The sequence below is a fragment of the Eulemur rufifrons genome, chromosome 12 (genome assembly GCF_041146395.1).
Source record: "Eulemur rufifrons isolate Redbay chromosome 12, OSU_ERuf_1, whole genome shotgun sequence".
NCBI classification, from domain to species: Eukaryota; Metazoa; Chordata; class Mammalia; order Primates; family Lemuridae; genus Eulemur; species Eulemur rufifrons.
Window position 1 is genome coordinate 26474801 of NC_090994.1, and position 7548 is coordinate 26482348.

The window sequence follows — 7548 nt, forward strand, 5'->3', positions numbered from 1 at the left end:
TTGAGGAAGCCAGGGGGGAAAAAAGGTAACATCATGGGCAGTTCAATGGTGTTGCAAATTCTGTTGTTCTTTTTATTTTTGGTTTGCTTTTTTTTTTTTTTTTTTTGAGACAAAGTCTCGCTCTGTTGCCCGGGCTAGAGTGAGTGCCGTGGCATCAGCCTAGCTCACAGCAACCTCAAACTCCTGGGCTCAAGCGATCCTCCTGTCTCAGCCTCCCGAGTAGCTGGGACTACAGGCATGCACCACCATGCCCGGCTAATTTTTTCTCTATATATATTTTTAGCTGTCCAAATCATTTCTTTCTATTTTTAGTAGAGACGGGGTCTCACTCTTGCTCAGGCTGGTCTCAAACTCCTGACCTCGAGCAATCCGCTCTCCTCAGCCTCCCAGAGTGCTAGGATTACAGGCATGAGCCACTGTGCCCGGCCATTTGGTTTGCTTTTAATACCTCAAATTTAGTTTTTCTCACCATCAAATTGGTATTAACTGATCAACACTTAAGTGCATATACAGGAATAACATTCATCGGGTGTCGGGCAGATGGGAGGGGGAGGAGGCGGTGGGTACATACACACCTAACGGGTGCGGTGCGCACCGTCTGGGGGATGGACACGCTGGAAGCTCTGACTTGGGCGGGGGGGGGGGGGGGCCAAGGGCCATATACATAACCTGAACATTTCTACCCCTGTACTATGCTGAAATAAAAAAATTAAAAATTGAGTTTTTCATCAGTTTTAAAGTTTCACTTTTTTCTAATATCCTACAAACAGCAATAAACATGAAATGGTGTCCATGTGACAAAGAGCTTGTCAAGGAAAGCTGCCAATTGGTTTCCATACTGATGCCAACAGCCAACTTTGTCAACCAACAGGTTCAGCTTTATCAACAACTAAAACAAAAACTTATCCTCTTTTTAGGGCAACTCAGTGGTATCTGTTGTGCAGTGTCTACTCCAGTGTCAAAAACAGGGCAAACTGCTGTACGACTTAAAAGTTGCTTGCGGCAGATGCAGTCAAGAAGACAGTGACGCTAACTCAGGCACCGTTCACTCCAAGAATGCAGCATTAGTTCACTGGGAAGGGTGTGACCACATGCTTCTCTCTCTGTGTAAAGTTAAATGATGTTCACAATATTTACAAGAAAAAGACCTTCCACTGCTTGTGATGGCACTTCCCACCGCCGCCACAAAATCATTCATGCTTCTTTTCATATCGCATGATGGCGGCAAGGTGAGAGGACATACTTGTCTAACACTAGTTGATTAAGGGTAAATTCTTTTAAGACAAAGCATTAGCAACTGAATGGAAGGCCAGATACCAGCTCATTTTCTTTAGTGTAGCCTTTCAATCTTCAGGTAAATACTACAGAGTCCTTTACCATACACAGCTATGGTGTTTCTGTGACAGCATGTTTCTGTTTCAAAGTGTCAATGAGGGATAAGACCCCTCATTTTACACTGGTTGCAACTCTTCTGGTCACTGAGTCTGCTGGTGGAAGAGGTGGTCGAACTTTCTGTGAAAACAACCTGGCCACCAAGCACCTCTGTTCTCTTAACCTGCAAGAAGCCTGGACCTTGGAAACGTTGCCGGCATTGAGCTCACTCCAGAAAACGCGGCATTCGAAGAACCACTGGTTCACAGTGTCCATGATGAAAGCAGATGTGTCAACATCCTTCCCAACACCCATGTAGGACACGAATCACACACGACGATCCACTATGCTTTCCTCTTCCTCCTTTTCACTGATGGGAGTCACAGTAGCATTGGCCACGTCATGCTCACTGGCGGCCAATCCTCCTTGTTGGACAAGGTCGTAAGACTTGCCGTGGCACTGTTCAGGGTGTCCATTCTGACTGCATTGTCTGCTGGTAACATGCCCAAGTGCTGCACATGGAACTTCTGGACCAGCTCAGTCTTTGGTGTTAGAAAAATCTTGCAAAGAAACATCAGATTCTCATGGTCCTTCCCTGGGAGGAAGTGCAGGCCAGGGCTTTGGCATTCTTCCCTTCAGCCATAATCTTGGAATAGTTTTTGTGGAGACTTGTGGCAATGGCTTTTGCTGGTGTGTCACATTGATCCACATGACATTTTAAAATTCTTGTCTCTTGGCCGGGCGCGGTGGCTCACGCCTGTAATCCTAGCACTCTGGGAGGCCGAGGCGGGTGGATCGCTCAAGGTCAGGAGTTCGAGACCAGCCTGAGCGAGACCTCGTCTCTACTAAAAATAGAAAGACATTATATGGACAACTAAAAATCTATATAGAAAAAATTAGCCGGGCATAGTGGCGCATGCCTGTAGTCCCAGCTACTCGGGAGGCTGAGGCAGGAGGATCGCTTAAGCCGAGGAGTCTGAGGTTGCTGTGAGCTAAGCTGACGCCACGGCACTCACTCTAGCCTGGGCAACAAAGTGAGACTCTGTCTCAACAACAAAAAAAAAAAAAAAAAAATTCTTGTCTCTTTGTCTCTTGTTACATAGACAGAATCCTGGCCATTGTTGTAGCCCAATCCACACACACGAATGCTCACAACAGGCTGAGAGTGCAGCATGGGATGGCCCATGTGGTCCCCCAGGCTGAACATGTCATTCTCCAGGATCAGGTCCCTGTCTTTCCCCTCCCCAAATGCCGATTATAACTCTGTCATTTTTACAATAAGAAGGCTGCTGATGCAGTTGTTGACAGCAAGACCACTTTTCCCCTGTCATTTCTACCTACCCCAGAGAGCTCACAGCAAGACACTTGGCCTCTGAGTCACTGTTGATACTACAAGAATTGTCATCAGCATGTGGGGCATTTCTGAGTTTCAAAGATGCATAGCACAGTGTTGCTCCTTCAAACTCTTTTAAACCGGGGTCTGGATTAACTGTGGTTGCAAACCCTTGTTCTCTGGGGTGGGAGATGGCATTACAGAACTACGAGATCCTTTCTTAGAACCCTGAAGGCTTTTCCCAGGCGGCTGCCAAAGATGGCGGAGGGGCAGCTCCTGGGGCTTGATGGCTGAGGCCATCTCCTGGGCTGCTTGGCGGCCATCGCGGCCAGACAGGTACTGCTGGGCCGGAGGTAGTGGTTGTGTGCTGTGAGGACATCAATATTTCTGGCAATTTCTACACAAACAAGCTAAAGTACTTGGGCTTCCTCCGCAAACGAGTGAACACCAACCCTTCCCGTGGCCCTACCATTTCTGGGCCCCCAGCCGCATTTTCTGGCGCATTGTGAGGCATGCTGCCCTGGACCGCCCCAAGGCGTTTGATGGGATCCCACCGCCCTATGACAAGAAAAAGCGGACGGTGGTTCCTGCTGCCTTCAAGGTTGTGCGTCTGAAGCCTACGAGAAAGTTTGCCTACCTGGGGTGCCTGGCTCACGAGGTTGGCTAGAAGTAGCAGGCAGTGACGGCCACCCTGGAGGAGAAGAGGAAGGGGAAGGCTAAGATCGACTGCAGGAAGAAAAAGCAGCTCATGAGGCTACGGAAACAGACTGAAAAGAACGTGGAGAATAAAATTGACAAATACACAGAGGTCCTCAAGACCCATGGACTCCTGGTCTGAGCCCAAGAAAGACTTTATTCTTCATGCTTGGCCTGGCCTGTCCTTCCTCCCTGGGACGTGGGGGACCCAGGGGCAGCAGTCCAGGTGCCACAGGCAACCTGGGATGTAGAAAGCTGGGGACAAGGAAAGGGCCTCAAACACTGCACATCTGTAAGATTAAATCACTCTAGGACTTGTGCAGACATAATTTATCAACCTACTTGTTCATGAGAGTTTTAGAAAATTGGGAGAACCACCAGTTACTTAAGTTTCAATAATTGGAGGGGAGCCCTGCCTTGTGAATGGGGCATCTGGTTTAACTTCCTACCTGGTCATATGCCATACTCTGCAGCTGGCAGAATGTGAGAAGACACTTAGGGGGACAGTATGAGCTTGGTGTTGTAGAAAGTATTTATAGATGCACAGATTGGGAAGATGTGCAGCCAGTGGGTTACGGACATCGCCCTGCTCCTTCCCCTGTATTTTGTGATCCAGAAACAAAGAAATTGCTTTCAAAGGAAAAAAAAAAGATCTGTTGGGATGGAGACAGGCTGTTCCCACTGAGCCATTCCTGTTGGGATATGCCAGTGACAGCTCCCGGTGATGTCCTTGATTCTTTTCCACAGGTGGCAAATCTGGATTGGTCTGAAATGAGTGAGCACACTATATATCTGCTGCGCTGGGCATGCTCAGAGCCTGGGGCCAGCTGGGGTACGCAGGTGCTGGGGGCATCCTGGAGCCAGCCTAGGTGGGCACACACCATTTTGCCCAGCTGGCCGCGCCCTTCCTGCTGCAGGGGGTCAGGGGACCCTGTGGCTCGGCTCCCAGCTCTTCTCTGCTCGGCTCAGGCTAGGCCAGTTCTTGGGAGGCAGCAAGAACTGGTGTTCTTCTTTGATCTGCTTGGAAATACTCACTTTTCAGAGACTAAATAAATGAATTCTGTTTAGGTTTTATAGTTGTATTAGGTGGGAGAGAAAGGTCCGCATGTGTTCACTCCACCTTACCAGGAATCAGCTCCTCCTACTCTTGTTGGCTTTCACAGCTTCTTTGTTTTCTACTAACACTTCCTCTAGTCCTGAAGTCAAAGTCTCCAAGAGCTCAGACTTGGCTCTTTCTTTTCTCTGTATGTTCTCTCTCTCAGAGAGCTCATCCATTTCCAGAGCGTCACAGTATCTATCCTTTCAGGCACATGATTCCTACACATTGGGCCTCTATTACTGTCCTCTCACCATAGATGTAAGTTCCTGGTGGATATTATCTTGGATTATCCCTCCATTTCAAACTCAAAATGTCATCTCCCTGCTCTATCTGCTCTGTGAATGGTACTACTGTTCTTCCACCCGAAACTCAGTGAACTCCTTGTATAGTCAGTTCTGCTAGAACATGATAAGAATGATCATGCTATGAAAAAACACAAATAAAAACCATGGGGTTTATGATAAAAATGGGGTTAGAGACAGAACACTTAAAAACATAATCAGTTAAAAGATAAGAACCTAATAAAAATGACAGCACAGTTTTACATGTCATATGGTTAAGAAGTGTGTATGATAATAAGTATGGCACTTGACCTTTAAGAAGATCTGAACCTTGCTTGAAAGTGGGCATTGGAAGGGTAGCAGTTTCTAAGTTACGGTGAGGTGATGGGGGAGGGTTATCTGAAGTCTGACAGAAAGCTGTAACACCAGATGTGGATGCGTGTGGCTCAGAACAGGATACACTGAAGGGTGTGACAGATGCCAAGGGGTGTGTGTGCATGCCTTGTGCACGCCTGTGTGGTGTGGCTCAGCTGTTACAGTTGTCTTTGTGCCCCTGGTGTTTCTCCAGGATGAAATCACACATCAGCAAATGGGAGTTCTGTGTCATGCTCAAATTATTTCCTAATATATTATCATACTGAAACAAACGTGCATCTTTAAAATGTGTGATGATGAACTGACTGCACTTACCTTTATTCATTTCTTTCCTCAATTTCCTATACCTGGTAAATTTTCAACTCCTGATTATTTTTCCCTTCAAAGTTCTCATATTCAAAGTTTCTCATGTCTCACCCATTTTCCTTTTGCTTTCCAAGTTATTGTTTAATAGCTTTGTTTCATGATCCTCCTAAATAGTCTCCCTCTAAAACATGTCATAATACATGTCTAATACTGCTACACAGCTGACTGTTCATGTACATATATACATACATAGAGACTAATACGTGTTTATTATGTATTAAGAAATACATGTAAGCAAAAACGGGGAATTTAAGTTGCCCCAAATTCGATTTCTTGGAGATAACCACTGTGTGTGTATATTATATATATATATACATAAATAAAACTATAAATACATATTTAAAAAATGGGATTGCTTCCTCTCTTATCCATATATTATGAATATCCTTTCATGTCAATACACATAGACCTACACCATCACTTTTTTATTATAGTAAAACATACATGAAATTTACCATTTTAACTGTCTTTGAGTCCAGTGGCATTATGCACATTCACATTGTTCTGCAAACCATATCACCCCCATATCCATCTCCAGACCTTTTCATTGATTGATTGATTGACTGAGACAGGCTCTCGCTTTGTTGCCCAGGCTGGAGTACAGCTGCGTCATAGCTCACTGCCTCAAACTCCTGGGCTCAAGTGATCCTCCTGCCTTGGCCTCCCCAGTACCTGGAACTACTACCTGGGTGCCACCACGCCCAACTAATTTTTAAATTTTCTGTAGAGACACGGGCTTGCTGTTGCCGAGGCTGGTTTCGAACTCCTGGGTTCAAACCATCCTCCTGCCTTGGCCTCCCAAAGCATTGGGATTACAGGAGTGAGCTACCACACCCAAGCTCCAGAAGTGTTTCTCAAGCTGAAATTCTGTACCCATTATGCAGCATCACTTTTAAAAAAAAAAATTTTTTTATTCTTTTTTCAGCATATTGTGGGAGTACAAAAGTTTAGGTTACGTATATTGCCCTTGCCCCCCCACCCCCACCCCCACCCCCGCGAGTCAGAGCTTCAAGCGTGTCCATCGCCTAGACGGTGCGCATCGCACTCATTGTGTATGTATACACCCATCCCCCCCCACATCTGCCTGACACCTGATCAATGTTATTCCTAAATGTGCTCTTAGGTGATGATCAGTGAAACCAATTTGATGGTGAGTACATGTGGTGCTTGTTTTTCCATTCTTGGGATACTTCACTTAGTAGAATGGGTTCCAGCTCTTTCCAGGAAAATACAAGAGGTGCTAGATCACCATTGTTTCTTACAGCTGAGTAGAACTCCATGGTATACATATACCACATTTTATTAATCCACTCATGTATTGATGGGCACTTGGGTTGTTTCCACATCTTCGCAATTGTAAATTGTGCTATGCAGCATCACTTTTAATGGCTGTGTGGATGAAACAGAATTTCTTTTAGAAATCCCTATTGTTACACATTTCAGTATTTTTTTCTACTATAAATATCCTTTATCAACAACGCTTCAGCAAGCTTTCTTGTGCATACATGTTGCAGACGTATTATTTCCGAAGGATAAATTCCTAGAAACGAGACCTGCTAGAGCCCACAGGAGGAACTGGCACAGGTTATTCCACCTTACGCTTGCGTATGAGTGTGGGCAAACTTTCAGACTCCGGATACCAACAGTAGGTGTGACCATTCTTTTTTTGCTATTTGTCTATCCCATAGGCAAAAGTTGCTTGTAGTTATTTTAAAATTCACTGTTTGGATTACTAGCACAGGCACAGTTTTTTAGAACTTGGGAGATGAGTCAGTGTGAGGGTAGATAACTTCCGATTTAGACAAAACGTCACCCAGCCCTGCGCCTGCCCTGCCTCTCGTTTCCCCGCCAGCCGAACGCCGGTGCCAGCTTTGAGGCGCTCCCCTCCATTTGCTCCCTTCCCTTTCTCCCATCCTGCCGGCCCTTGGCCGCGCGTGTGCGGCTCCGGGGACCGCGCTCCGGGCCGCGCCCGCCGTCGCCTCCAGCCGCGGGGCTCAGCCTCCGGCGGCGCCTGGTCACCGGCAGGG

The 7548-nt window shown here is 46.4% G+C and overlaps 2 pseudogenes; one reads left to right on the top strand and one right to left on the bottom strand.

Annotated features, from left to right (window-relative positions):
* Nucleotides 1-1386: 1386 nt before the first annotated feature.
* On the bottom strand, nt 1387-7180 carry LOC138393680 (amyloid beta precursor protein binding family B member 2-like; annotated as a pseudogene).
* Nucleotides 2963-3576, top strand: LOC138393820 (large ribosomal subunit protein uL13 pseudogene; annotated as a pseudogene).
* Nucleotides 7181-7548: the final 368 nt, after the last annotated feature.